Source organism: Onychomys torridus, chromosome 9, assembly GCF_903995425.1.
Source record: "Onychomys torridus chromosome 9, mOncTor1.1, whole genome shotgun sequence".
In the NCBI taxonomy this organism is placed as follows: domain Eukaryota; kingdom Metazoa; phylum Chordata; class Mammalia; order Rodentia; family Cricetidae; genus Onychomys; species Onychomys torridus.
In genome coordinates this window covers 41,293,694-41,307,606 of record NC_050451.1, presented here as the reverse complement: position 1 = coordinate 41,307,606, position 13,913 = coordinate 41,293,694, and the positions used below count along the sequence as shown (strand labels likewise).

The 13,913-nt window shown below is 46.4% G+C and overlaps 1 pseudogene; it reads right to left on the bottom strand.

The window, feature by feature from the left end:
- Positions 1-5,093: 5,093 nt before the first annotated feature.
- On the bottom strand, positions 5,094-11,503 carry LOC118590710 (annotated as a pseudogene).
- Between the last annotated feature and the right edge of the window lie 2,410 nt (positions 11,504-13,913).

Here is a 13,913-nt window from a genome sequence, read left to right as displayed (position 1 = left end):
AGAAGCTACTCAACTTTACTGTGAAGAAATGCATGTTAAACATTAGTGTGCAGTGTCATTGCTCTGCATTGTGAGTAGGTGTGAACTTCTTGTGATGTAACCAGAGCCAAGGGGATGACTATCTTCCTTTGATCCAGTGGTTCCAGTTTCGTCTACATAATTCTTTGTGGTAGATTGTTAAGTGTGAGCTTCATTCTTTTGCCCCCTCAGTATCATAGAAGACCTCAGCTCTCCCTAAGCCCCTGAAGTGGAGATCCTTGGTATTATAGAGGACCTCCGTTCTACCTGAGACCCTGAAGTAGAGATGGCTTCTTGAATATGAAAGACAGGACACAAGACAAAAGTCCCTTTATTTCTTATGTCCTTTCTACCTGGCAAGCACCCCTGGTGGGGCAGGAATACCTTCTGGAAGGGCCATGGACATGACTAATAGTTTGAGAATTATAAACTCAACAGGACAGTTTTTATGAAGGGCTTTAAAAAAGCAGCTTTGGAAAAGGAAGGAAAGCTTTGCCATGCCAAAGGGTAACATGAAGTTTGTTTTTATAATTTAATGTCCTCTGAAAATGGAACGAATGAAGAATGACCACAATTGTCTTATTGTCTCAAGGCTTTCAGGTTAAGAGGAGTGTGTTAAAAAGATCCTTGCTTGCCGGGCGGTGGTGGCGCACGCCTGCAATCCCAGCACTCGGGAGGCAGAGGCAGGCGGATCTCTGAATTCAAGGCCAGCCTGGGTCTACAGAGTGAGTTCCAGGACAGCCAGGACTACACAGAGAAACCCTGATAAAATGATATAAAATAAAATAAACAGAATAAGTGCTTGCTTGTCGTAAAGAGCCAGGTGGACACCAAACCGGGACCTGGGCAGCTGGAAAGCTTCTCAATAGAACTGTCACCAATCTGCCATGTGACGGGAGGCTAGCAGAAAGCGACATCTGCCTCAGGGACTGAGACAGCCCTTTGCCAGGAAGCATCCCCATTCCTTCCAGAAGAGAATTACATAGCTCGTGCTATTGATGGGCCAGGCATCACAAGTGAATATTTTGCATTAATTTCCTAGGAAAATAATGATTCCTTCATGAGCTTTTGTCAGATCAAGGTGGGAGCTTTCTTAATCACAAGAGAAGCGCTGAATCCTGGGGGAAGGAGGCCAGGCAGGGAGGGATGAGTTGGATGGCCGGAAGAGCCAAATAACACAAACAGAGCCTGGCCTGAGAGAGTGCTGGGCCATGGTGCACAACCAGGTGGTAAAGATTAGATGATGCCATGATTGAATCTTGGTGGCTCACTCTATTATTTATTTATTTGTTTGTTTATTTATATCTGTCTGGCTGTCTTTCTTTTGATTTTTTTGAGGGTTTCTCTGTGTAATAGCCTTGACTGTCCTTGAACTCATTCTTTAGACCAGGCTGGCCTGGAACTTAGAGATCTGCCGGCCTCTGCCGCCTGTGTGCTGGGATTAAAAGTGTGCATTTCCACCTCCCCGCCCCTGGTGCCTTTATAGGGAGAGAGACTACAACACACGCATGCCCTCTGTCTTTTGCCTTGTGATGCCTTGTATCACCTCAGGAGTCTGCCAGCAAGAAGGCCACCACCAGATATGGCCCCTCAGCTTTGGACCCTTCAGTGAGTCAAAATAAATTTACCCAGTCTGTAGTGTTGTGTTATTAGCAACAGAAAACAAACTATAGAGCTCAAGGCCAGCATGGTCTACAGAGCGAGATCCAGGACAGGCACCAAAACTACACGGAGAAACCAAAAAAAGAAAAAAAGAAAAAAAAAAAGAAGAAGAAGAAAGAAAAGAAAAGAAACTATAAACAAGGCCTTTTCCCATATGACCAATGAGAAAAGCCGGGCTCAGGGAGCAGAGATAGTTCTGTAGAGAACCTCAGAGTTAGGGATGCCTCCATTTATTTCCCTCACCTGCCAATCATGGGAGTCTGACTCACCCTGGGGTGGTTAGGTGTCTGCAGATCTGTCTCCCACACGCTGTGGGAGCACTCATTTAACTGCAAGCATGGGCAGCATCAGTTTCGATTTCCTGGAAGATAACAAGTTAGTACTCAGCCCCACCGCCTGCTCCTCACCACTGCAGGACACTATTGCATATTGGGAGGAGTCAGGTGTAATGCCGCTCCAGTTACAGGGTCCCCGCTCGTGATTTTGTGCGATCCTCAGCCTAGAGTTGGGTGAAGAAGGGTGCATGACATCAAGCCTGTGAAGGTGGAGAATTCTCACTAGAGGGTGGAGGCAGCTGTGGGGACTCATCTGTGGTCCCCGGGAGAAGAACCCGTGGGCAGCAGGCAGGGACGGGAAAGGGGCGGAGGGCAGTTAGAAGACGAGGTTAAGCGATCTCTTTCTTCCTCCGCCTTCCCACTCCTGTTTCCTTTCCTTCTCTCTCTCTCTCTCTCTCTCTCTCTCTCTCTCTCTCTCTCTCTCTCCCTCCCTCCCTCCTCCCTCCCTCCTCCCTCCCTCCCTCCCTCTCTCTCTCTCTCTCTCTCTCTCTCTCTCTCTCTCTCTCTCCTTTCCCTCTTGTCTCCTTGCTTCCTTCCCTTTCTCCTTTCCTCTCCTTTTCCTGCGGAAGTACTCAACCACTGGGCTACATCTCTGGCACTTTTTGTATCTTTTTATTTTGAGACAGGATCTTACTAAGCTGCCCAGGCAGGCCTTGAACTCGTGCTCTTCTTGCCTCAGGCTCCACAGTGGTTGGGATGACAGGCTTGGGGCACCGTAGGTTGAGCAGAATGAAGTAAGATTCTAATGCAAATGCCAGAGCTCTTTATTTCATGGGCAATTGGAGAGACTCACCATTGTCTGACTTTGATTAAGTGATTGAAACAGCCTGAGGCTCAGTTATCTCCTCATACAATGGGATTGTGAAATACTTGCTTTGATTTACAGGGACATGGGGAGATCTGAGGTAAAAGTGTAGGAAGCCGGCCAAATTATCTATCCTGACTGAAACAGGAAACCGGGGCATTCAAGGCAAGGGATTGCACATTCAGTGCAAACTGTAACGGCTGGTTCATTTTTGTTATTACAGCTCTTTTGATAACAGAGCTACAAGTTTACATTTCAGCAAGCAACCCTGATTAGCAGAACAGCATTTTCAAGCTTATGATGCATAGCAGTGTTACTTTTTTCCAGAAAGACATCTGAGGCATGGGAACGTCACTTGACCTAACTATTCTCTAGAAGTGGAGGAAGGCTGCAGGCATTCCTGTGTTCCGTCCCGCATTTGTTGGCATTCCAAATTCCCTCCATGAGAAATATGATCCCTGTCCATGTCATAAATTCGTTATATCCCCAGAACCGTAATTCAAATCCCAACATAAAAGAAAAACTTTCTACTCCCCAAAGCAAGTTGCAAATGCAGGCTTGGCATTTATTGAGTAATTCAGGTGAGAATCAACTGCCCTTTGGGATGGGGGAGTCTCTTGTCCTCTGCTTAGAGGGATGTGGCCCTTTTCTTGGGTGATAGACCCCATCCACTCGTCACCATATCTGGGAGCAAGAACCATGATCGGCAGAGGCTGGAGAATGACTGAGCAGACAGAGAGCTCAGAGCACCAGCTCCTGTTGAGGAGTATAGCTCAGTGCCCAGGACCCACAGCAGGTCATTCATAATAACCTATCACTCCAGCCCCAGGGGACCTGACACCCTCATCTGGCCTCTGAGAGCACCTACCCTCACAAGCATGTAAGCCTCCTGTGAATACACACACACACACACACACACACACACACACACACACACACACACACACACATTTAAAAAATATGATTAAGAATATTCTGGGGCTGGAGAGATGGCTCAGAGGTTAAAAGCACTGCTTGCTCTTCCAAAGGTCCTGAGTTCAATTCCCAGCAACCACATGGTGGCTCACAACCATCTGTAATGAGATCTGGTGCCCTCTTCTGGCCTACAGGGATATGTGCAGACAGAACACTGTATACATAATAAATAAACCTTTGGCTCGGTGGTGGTGGTGATGGCGCACGCCTGTAATCCCAGCACTCGGGAGGCAGAACCAGGCGGATCTCTGTGAATTCAAGGCCAGCCTGGTCTACAGAGCTAGTCCAGGACAGCTCCAAAGCTACAGAGAAACCCTGTCTCGAAAAACCAAAAAAGAAAAGAAAAGAATATTCTGTCCATGGCAGAGACATAGAAATAAAGAAGGACCACTGAAGATGGAAAGGAAGAGGGTGACTAGCCAGGTCTAGGATGGTGAAGAAGAGAGAGTAGGAAATGTGGGAGGAAGGAATTCTAGTGGAGGCATTTTGCATAAGGTATTTCTTTCTTTCCTTTAAAACACTTTTTAAAAAAAGTCTGGCAAGGGTTTATTAGGAAGCTCATTAGTCACAGTGAGTAAAAGCCATGAACAGAAGAACCAGCGTCTCCAGATTCGAGCCCTGAGTTTACAACACAAGTTAGAAGCAAGTAAATACCAAGGAGGACCCGAGGGTAATCTCCAGGAAGTCTCAGTTCTTACCCCAACCAGGTCACCCACACAGAGAGAGGACTTCATGCTCTCGAATCTGCTTGGTTAGACAGTGAGAAGGGACCTCCCCCAAACAGTCAATTACCAGGAGACTCCTTCCTTTCCAACCACCATCATGGGACACTTGTGCATGACATATGACACCAGCTGGGCACCCTGACACAAATGCTGAGCAATGTCAGGGAGGAGGAGCAAGCAGGGACATGTGTTTCTAGTTGGAGATCTTCCTGACGGCTAACACAAACACAGAATTCCTGCAGAAGGATTCTTGCAGCCGAGAAAGCTTCCTTTAAAAAAAAAAAAAAAAAGACAAATCACACAAATAAACCTGCCCCAAGCAACAAGACCCGTGGGATCCCATGGCCACCCTGACTGGAAAAGCAAACATTATTCATGACTGCCAGATGCCACCCAGTGTAAGCCCGTTTCTACAGTGACTTAGAGAACGTCTGTCCCTTGGCTCCTGGTGGTGAGGACAGTTTCCACAGGCCAGGTGCCTGCAGCAACCCCAAGACAGAGCCTGGCCGAGGCTGTAGCAGGCAACTCTTGCTGGAGCCTCCTCCGTCCTTCCCAGCAGGTGGTCAGACATCTTCAGTGACAGTGCATCTGAGGGAGCCTGGGCCCAGCCCTTAAGAAATGGAGTGTCGGTGTGACCTGATGGACCCGGTGATCTGCTGGGTTAGCTGATGCTTCATAATTGCAGACGGTCACCTCATGCCAGGGAAGCTCAGTCCACGCTCCTCTCAGGCCAGGATAGAAGATCTTCGTGGTATCTGCTCCATAGTTTTTTGAACTATGAATAGAGAGATGATAGACATTTGAACACCCGGGATTTTTTGTAGCACATTCTAATTCTCCTGTAATATCTCCGTTCGGACTGAAGGTCTGATCAGGTTCCCTTTGTGTATCATCAAAGGACATCTGTGCAATGTTCTTGTGCGGTCTCATCTCAGGGGGTGTGAGTCATCGTCCTCTTCCGTTAAGATGAGGCCTTTGAGCTTGACATTGCCCATAAGTGGAATATTAGACAGAAGCTCTTCATCTGCATCACGTTCAACAGCCTTGGAGCGGTCAGTCTGCTCCTCCCGGGGCTTGAAGATGGCGCATTGTTGAGGCCCCGCAGCCGCTCCAGATCCGTGTGCAGGTACAGCTCCAGCGCCAGGCTGCGCTGCTGGGGCTGCTTTTCTCGATTGGCAGCCACATGGTGACACTGCCTGCCTGCGACTCCCGGGAGTCAGTGCTTGCTCGGCTCCTCAAAACAGCTTTTTAACATTCATTCATTCATTCATTCATTCATTCATTCATTCATTCAGTGTGTGTGTGTGTGTGTGTGTGTGTGTGTGTGAGAGAGAGAGAGAGAGAGAGACAGAGAGAGACAGAGGCTACACATAGGCACATGTATGGAGATCAGAGGACAACTCATGGGAGTTGGTTCTCTTCTTCCATTATGTGGCTCCTGGGGATCAAACTCAGGTCATCAGGCTTGGTAGCAAGCACCTTAACCCACTGAGGCATCTCGCTGGCCCTGGCATTTCTTGACAATGAGAGGAAGGAGAAACCAAGAAAGGGACTGTTTCTCACTTCATGACTTTCAAAGATAGGGCTTCCACAAAGACCCTCCCCTTGCCTCTGCTCCTAGATCAGATGTTCTTCTAACCCAAACTCTGTGCAGACATGGTCATGCCTCTTTAGCATGCAGGATCTGGGACAATTTCAACCAGTGCTGTGATCAGGAGCAGAGAAGGGTCTCCAGGGTCTGCAAGCCCCCCAATACCTTCAAATACAGGAGAATAAATGACATGCAGCACTATACCTACCAGATGCTGGAATCCTTCAATGAACCAAGGAACTCAAGCTAACCAACACGTGGGTTTCTCCGCAGGGTCCCATCATGGAGAGCTGGTCTCCTGGGCGGCCAGGTCCTACAGGAGGCTGTCTAGGAACCTCAGTATTGATGTCCGCAGTGGCTGGACTGGTTTACATGCCCACCAGCAGTGGAGAAGGCTCCCTTCTGTGTGCATCCTCACCAGCATTTGTGGTCATGTGTTTCCTCGCGTTCTGAGTGGGAATGCCATGAAAACATCGCTGGCCTCAGAAAGCGCAGATTAAGCACAAGGCTGTCCTGCAGCCCACAGGCCACAGGCTTACTTTCTTGTTGCTTTGGGACATTTATTCTCTGTTGTGGAATAATCTTTTTGTACACTATGAAGACGTGTTTTTGCCAAAGGTGCCCTCTGATTGGTTTAATAAAGAGCTGAATGGCCTAGAGCTAGACAGGAAGAGGTTAGGTAGGATTTCCAGGAACAGAGAGGACTCTGGGAAGAAGAAAGGTGGGGTTGCCAGCACACTCAGAGGAAGCAGCATGGGCAGTATGGAGAGATGAGGTATCAAGCCACATGACAGAAATTAAATTAAATTTAAACAGATTAAATTAAGTAGATTAAAATAAATGGGTTAATTTAAGATATAAGAGATAGTTAGGAATAAGCCTAAGCTATAGGCTGAGCTTTCAAAATTAATAAGTTTCTGTGTCATTTGGGAGCGAGCTGGTGACCCAAAGAAAAATCTGACTATAATCCTCTTCTCCAAAAAATAGACAAGTCTAAGGGACATCTTTGCATCATGAGCCTCAGCTGTCTCAGTGGAGCAGACATAAAGAAGGAAAGGAGAGGAGTGAGGGCGTGTGTGCAGAGAACCTTGCTCTGTGGCTTAAGAGCAAAGCTTCTGGAGGCCAGACTGTGTGGCATCATTTTGACAGTGCCAGGGTTCATTTCACAAGTTCTGCAGGGTTTGGGATTTCTGTTCCCACAGACCCTCTTCCCAGGCTCAGAGGGAGAATGTGGAACAGATGTTTGGCCATTTTATACATACATACATACACACACACACACACACACACACACACACACACACACACATATATATATATGTATTGTGTGTATATATATTAAAGAAGTATACACAGTACAAAGACATATTTTATGTGTTTATAAAACTACGTGTAAATTAAGTATGTACAATGAAAGCATGTCTCTCTCTCTCTCTCTCTCTCACACACACACACACACACACTCATTTTATTCATAGTTCCTGGGTTAAAATTTCCTTCCCAAGGCAGGCCATAGAAACTACACTTTCTCTTTTCTAAAATGGAACATCAGACCTTTAATCCCTCGCATTTTCTCTCTTGGAGCTAACCATAAAGAAAATTACTGGCTCAGTGTGGTAGTGCATGCATTTAATTGCAGCTCTTGGGTGGCAGAGGGCAGGTAGAGCTCTCAATTCCAGGCCATCTGGTCTGCAGAGTTCCAGAATAGACAGGATAACAGAGAAATCTTGTCTCAAAAACAAAACAAGGCTCAGAGGCTAAGAGCACTGACTGCTGGCTGCTCTTTCAGAGGTCTTGAGTTCAATTCTCAGCAACAAGATGATGGTTCACAACCATCTGTAATGAGATCTGCTGCCCTCTTCTGGTGAGTAGGCACACATGCAGACAGAATACTATATAAATAAATAAATCTTCTGGAGGAAAAAAAAGCCGGGCAGTGGTGGTGCACGCCCTTTGATCCCAGCACTTGGGAGGCAGAGGCAGGCGGATCTCTGAGTTCAAGGCCAGCCTGGGCTACAGAGTGAGTTCCAGAACAGCAAGGACTAAACAGAGAAACCCTGTCTTGAAAAACCAAAAACAAACAAACAAAACAAAACAAAACAACAAACAAACAAACAAACAAAAAATAAGAAAGAAAGGAAAGGAGGAAGGGTGGAAGAAAGAAAGAAGGAAGAAAGGAAGGAAGGGAGGGAGGGAGGAAGGAGGGAGGGAGGGAGGAAGGGAGGAGGGAGGGAGGGAGGAAGGAGGGAGGGAGGAAGAAAGGAAGGAAGGAAGGGAGGGAAGAGAAGAGAAAAGATAAAGAAAAAAAAGAAAACTTTCTGAACAACCATGTGTAACAGGGGGTGTAAAGACCCTTCACCTCAGGAGAGATCTGGCTGCACTCTCAGGAGAAAGGAACACTGTACAGAAAAGCCAAGAATGTGGACAGACGGATGTCTGTGGATTTCTCCACGAAGGCTTTTATCATCAGACAGCGATGTTTTGTCCAATCCTATTCGTACGTTGTCATACACGCTTCCGTCATGACTACGCAGTGAGGTCTCCACAAGAAAGCCAACAGGACTGCTGAACGCGTGGCAGTTCCTGAAGGGAGGCATGCTGGAGAGGGCATGGAAGGCCATGTGCCTGGCCCCATGCCTCACCCCATACAGCTCTCCATCCTTACATTGGGGGTATCTTCTATAATAAGCCAGGAGTTGTGCCACCCCGAGTTCTGTGGGCCACTTGAGGAAATAACTTCCTGAGGAAGGCTTTTCATCACTTCCAGTTTATGGACAGAAGCATAGGTAAAGTAACTGGTGCTCACAACCACGTGAGAAGTCAGCAGAGGTGGTTTGGGGGACTGAGCTCTCACTTTGTGGCTCTGATGCTGTGTCTGGGTAGGTAATAACAAGTGTGTTGAATTAGAGGCCAGTCAGCTGCTGCTGGTTGGGGATCTGACGGATTGCTTGCTAGGGGAGAGAAAACCCCGCACAGTGTTGCTGTTGAAGTGATGTGTGGCAAGTATCTAGCAGAAGAAAGTGACTTTGCTCACAGATGATGTTCTCTGGTGTTTGTTTTTCAGAGTCCAATTTTCTATCCTAAAAGTACTAAGTATTTAGTTTTGTGTAGCCTTTCATAGGTGTCTACATACATGCTTAGGTATTTGCATATGTAAAGACCTGTTGGTGTGTGTGTGTGTGTGTGTGTGTGTGTGTGTGCATGTGTGTGTGTGTATTCCGTTGTGTGAGTGTTGGGAGCTGGAGGATGGCAACACCAATACAGACTGTGTCAATGGCCCTGAGGAATCTGGAGGTGATTATTTTCAGGGGAGAGTACTTCCACCTTATCTACAATTTCACTTTATGTGGTTTCAGTTACCTATAGGAAAGCTGTGTTTTGGAAATATTAAATGGAAAATTTGCCAAGAAGATGGATAATTGTCAGCTTTAAATTTTGCACTGCTTTGAGCAGTGTGATGAAAACATGCATATGTCATCAATCAGGCTTTCCCATTCCCCCAGAGACCCGAGCCACCCCGTTGTTCAGGGTGTCACACTGTCTGCACTACTTGCTCTCCCAAGGCTGCACAGTGCTTGAGTCGGAGTGCATACATAAAGGCGTGTGTGTGTGTGTGTGTGTGTGTGTGTGTGTGTGTGTGTGTGTGTGTGTGTTCCATTGTGTCGAAATAATTTCTCAGCTTTAAGCTGTGCAGTGCTTTGAGCAGTGATGAAATCATGCTCTGTGTCACTCAGTCTTTCCCAGTCTCACTGGGGCATGAGTCACCCTTCCGTCCGGCCTGTCACCCTCTCTGAACTGCTTGTCCTCCCTTAGTTCAGACTGTCAGAATTGCTAGATCAGCTGCCAAGGCTCACAGTGCCTGAGTTGGAGCACCTTCTGTTTTCCTTAATGATGCTCCCTCTCCTGAGTGGGCCAGTCAGAGGGTTCAGCAGATAAAAGACTCGATCCCTGGAACTCCCATGGTGGAAGAAGAGAACCAAGTCCCACAAACTGAATACTGACCTCCACAAATGAGCTGTGATGCACGTGCATGGGGAAGTTACACACAGTCATACCAAAAAATGTTAAACCAAACAAACAACAAACCCCCCAATCTCCCGGGTTTAAGAACAGCTGCTGCTGGCTCTTTGGTTACGTCAAAGAGAAGCCACACTGTGCCTCCTTTTAGCAAGAAGATGAACATCCTTGACTTAAGAAGAACACCATTGTATGGTAACGTTTCTATGGGTTACATAATGAAGAGATCTATTTGTACACTTGTTAAGGAGATGAAAGAAAGCTGAAGACATAGATCTGTGGAAAGGAACTTGCCTAGAATGAACAAGGCCCTGGGTTCAATTCAAAGGCCCTGGGTTCAAAGAGAGAGAGAGAGAGAGAGAGAGAGAGAGAGAGAGAGAGAGAGAGACTCATGCTGACTTTAATGTGTAAAAGTTATAGCCGAAGCCTGAAATCAATACCAGCATGATAAGGTTCTGATGAGGGCCTCTAACACTACAGAGAACTACACCTTGCTGTACCTGCACTTGGTAGAAAGAGCTAGAAGGCTTCACTCTAATGACGACTCCCCAGAGTCCCTAGTTTGGGGATTTCTGATACCATTACATTGTAGGTTAGAATGTTTCTATAAGAGGAAAACACAGTTTGCTTTATCTTAGTCTAGGGGGGACTGAGAGCTGAGAGCAAAACTTCCCTGCTCTTGATATTTCTGGGGAGAAATGCTATCAAATGATGTTTGTTAGCCGGGCGGGAGGCAGAGCCAGGTGGATCTCTGTGAGCTCGAGGCCAGCCTGGTCTACAGAGCAAGATCCAGGACAGGCACCAAAACTACACAGAGAATCCCTGTGTCGAACCCCACCCCACAAAAAAAAATGATGTTTATTGATATACTGACCTCCCCAGGCCACAAACAAGTCCATTACTCTGGGTGGTTGGAGAGCTTACTCTTAAAACTGTTCTTCAGCCTTTTGGGCCACTCTCTAACGTGGACTATTGGGGTCCAGCCCCTCGATAGTCCTCTCCCAGGGTCTGGGAAGACTCCACAACCAGCTGATAATCTAATCTTTGACAATGTGAAATGACTCTACGTACACGCAACTCTTTAGTCCATGTACTTTATTTTTCTGAGTCCGTTCTCTCTCCACACAGCTTCTTCTCAGCTCTCACACTTAGCTCCTTTCTTGCCTGATTCTCTGTACACCTTTCTGCTGGCCCTTCATCTTAGTTCTGCCCCTTCTTGGTCTTTCTCATCTCGTTATTTCCCATCTTAGCGCCTCTTCATCCGTAGTTCCTCTCTATGATCTTCTAAGTTCTCTCTCTCATTCTTTCCCATCTCCTTAAGTTCTTCCCACCTATTCTTACCCACGCCGTTCTTCCCCACCTGGCTCTTCCTCATCTTCCGTCTCGTTCCTCTGGTACTCTCTTCTAGCCTTTCAGTCCAGTTCTTTCTCATCTCAGTTTGTTCCTCTCCAGTTCTTACCTACCTCGTTCCTCCATTCTCTTCTCTCTCCTCCGTCTTGTCTTCCTAAGTCTCTGAGGTTTACAGTTATACACCCATGCAATAGCAATGCCCTGGTTAAAGCGAGGTCACCAGGCTGGAATTCCCTCAGGGTCAAAGAAGGGGCAATAAGATCCACACAAAGAGCAGTAATTGCCAGCCATTGTCTGCAACCCAAAAGGGAAGAGGGCTAAATTCGGTTAATATCTGAGCAAGGAGGATTTTATGTGCTTAACTATAATCTTAGAAGTGGTTAGTTAAAGTGTTAGGAGTCATCAGTGATGTGTGAAAATAAAACTGCCTTCTTTTCCTTTGGGAGTGTACTGGATGCCTGGGGCAGCCTGAGTCAGCTTGAAGTCCCTCTAAGTAGAAACGCTTTAGTTCTGAGTTAATAGTTAAAGGTAGATCCAAAACTAGAGATACGACTTTGGAAAGGGAGAAAGTTAAGCTTAAGTAGCACATCTGAAAGGCCTTCTCAAAAGGATAGTCTGGATGCTTAAGTCTGTTCTTAGAGAGTACAGATGTATCTCTGATAAGATACTTTCTTCCATCTGGGGATGGTCCTGGCTGGATGCTGCTAATGACGATATTACAGAAAGGACTGAAATTTAGGTATCCTGGCTGCATTACCGCACAGAAGGTTATCTAAATATCCCTTTAATAGAGGGGAAATAGTGCCCAGTAAATGATGGAAAAGCTACGCGAGGAAGTCATAGCAGGAAACAGCCAATGATCAAAAGCCAATATCACCAAGATTCCTTGAGCCTTGACTTCAGGAAGGCCCTTGGCTTGTCTTAATCATCTAAAATCCCACTTCATATTTTTGCGTCTTGCAGCAACCCCCCCCCCCCCCCCCCCCCCCCCTGTGTGGCTGCCTATGCTATTAGACCACAGGAGGATATCTGGTCTACCCTGCTCTTTCACCCTCTACTTAATTCCTCTGAGACAGGGTCTCCCACTGAACCAAATGCTAGGCTGGCATCCACCAACTCCTTGGACATGCCCATATTTTCACAAATGACAGGGTCGAGTTATTGCTGCATGCACCCATACCTAGCTTTTTACATGGGAGCTGGGGATTGGAACTCATGTCCCCATGCTTGAGGAGCAAATGCTCTGATTCACCCTACTGTCTCCACAGTTCCTTTTGTGCTCAAGCTTCTTGTTGTTGTTTTGAGACAGGGTTTCTCTGTGTAGCCCTGACTGTCCTGGTACTCAAGTCTGTAGACCAGGCTGGCCTCAAACTCAGAGATCTGCCTCCCTCTGCCTTCTGAGTGCTGGGATTAAAGGCATGCGCCATCATTCCTGGCTTTGTGCTAATCTTTTGTTTTGCTCACATGTAAATATATTTCTATGTATTAAGCCATAACATAAGTCTCTGTATTTTAATATGTAGAAACTTAAGTTAAAACACACACACCTAAGTGTTGTGGAACTTTAGTTTAAAATGTATTACATTTGTTTATGCTGTGGAATATTTGTTTAATGATGCAAAGATGTGTTACATTCTTTTATATTGCATTTGTTTAACTCTGTGAAGCTGGGTTACTGTGCCTGCTTAAAACACCTGATTGGTCTAATCAAGAGCTGAATGGCCAATAGCTAGACAGGAAAGACAAATAGGTGGGGCCGGCAGGCAGAGAGAATAAACAGGAGGAGAAATCTAAGGGAAGAGAGTGAGAAGGAGAGAGAAGGAGAATAAAAGAGAGAGGAGATTGAGACAAGCTCAGGGCCAGAAGCAAGGCAGCCATCAGGCAGATACAGAGAGAGCAAGGAAGTAAGAAATGGAAAAAAGCCTCCAGGCAAAAGGCAGTTAAAGAGAAACAGGTTAATTTAAGTTAAAAGAGCTAGTCAGGACTGGATGGTGGTAGCACATACCTTTAATTCCAGCACTCAGAGGTGGAAGCAGTCGGATCTCTGTGAGTTCGAGGCCAGCCTGGTCTACAGAACTAGTTTCTGGACAACTAGGGCTGTTACACAGAAAAACTCTGTCTTGGGGCGGGGGCTAATCAGAATTGAGCCTAAGCTAGGCTGAACCTTTAAACCATTAAGTGTCTGTGTCATGATTTGGGAGCTAGTTAGTGGCCCAAAAGAAAAAGTCTGGTATACATACCTAAGGCTGTGCCAGTATTCTACAATTAGAAAAATCAAAGATTTGAACTAAATCCCAAAGCTTTTTACCCCCAGGATCCTATTCATATAACTAAGATCCTATCATGGGCTCAAATGTCACTATTACAGTTTGTGAAGTGACCCTTTGTATGCCATCTGTTCAGGGGAATCACTAGATTGTCGACATTTCCATCAG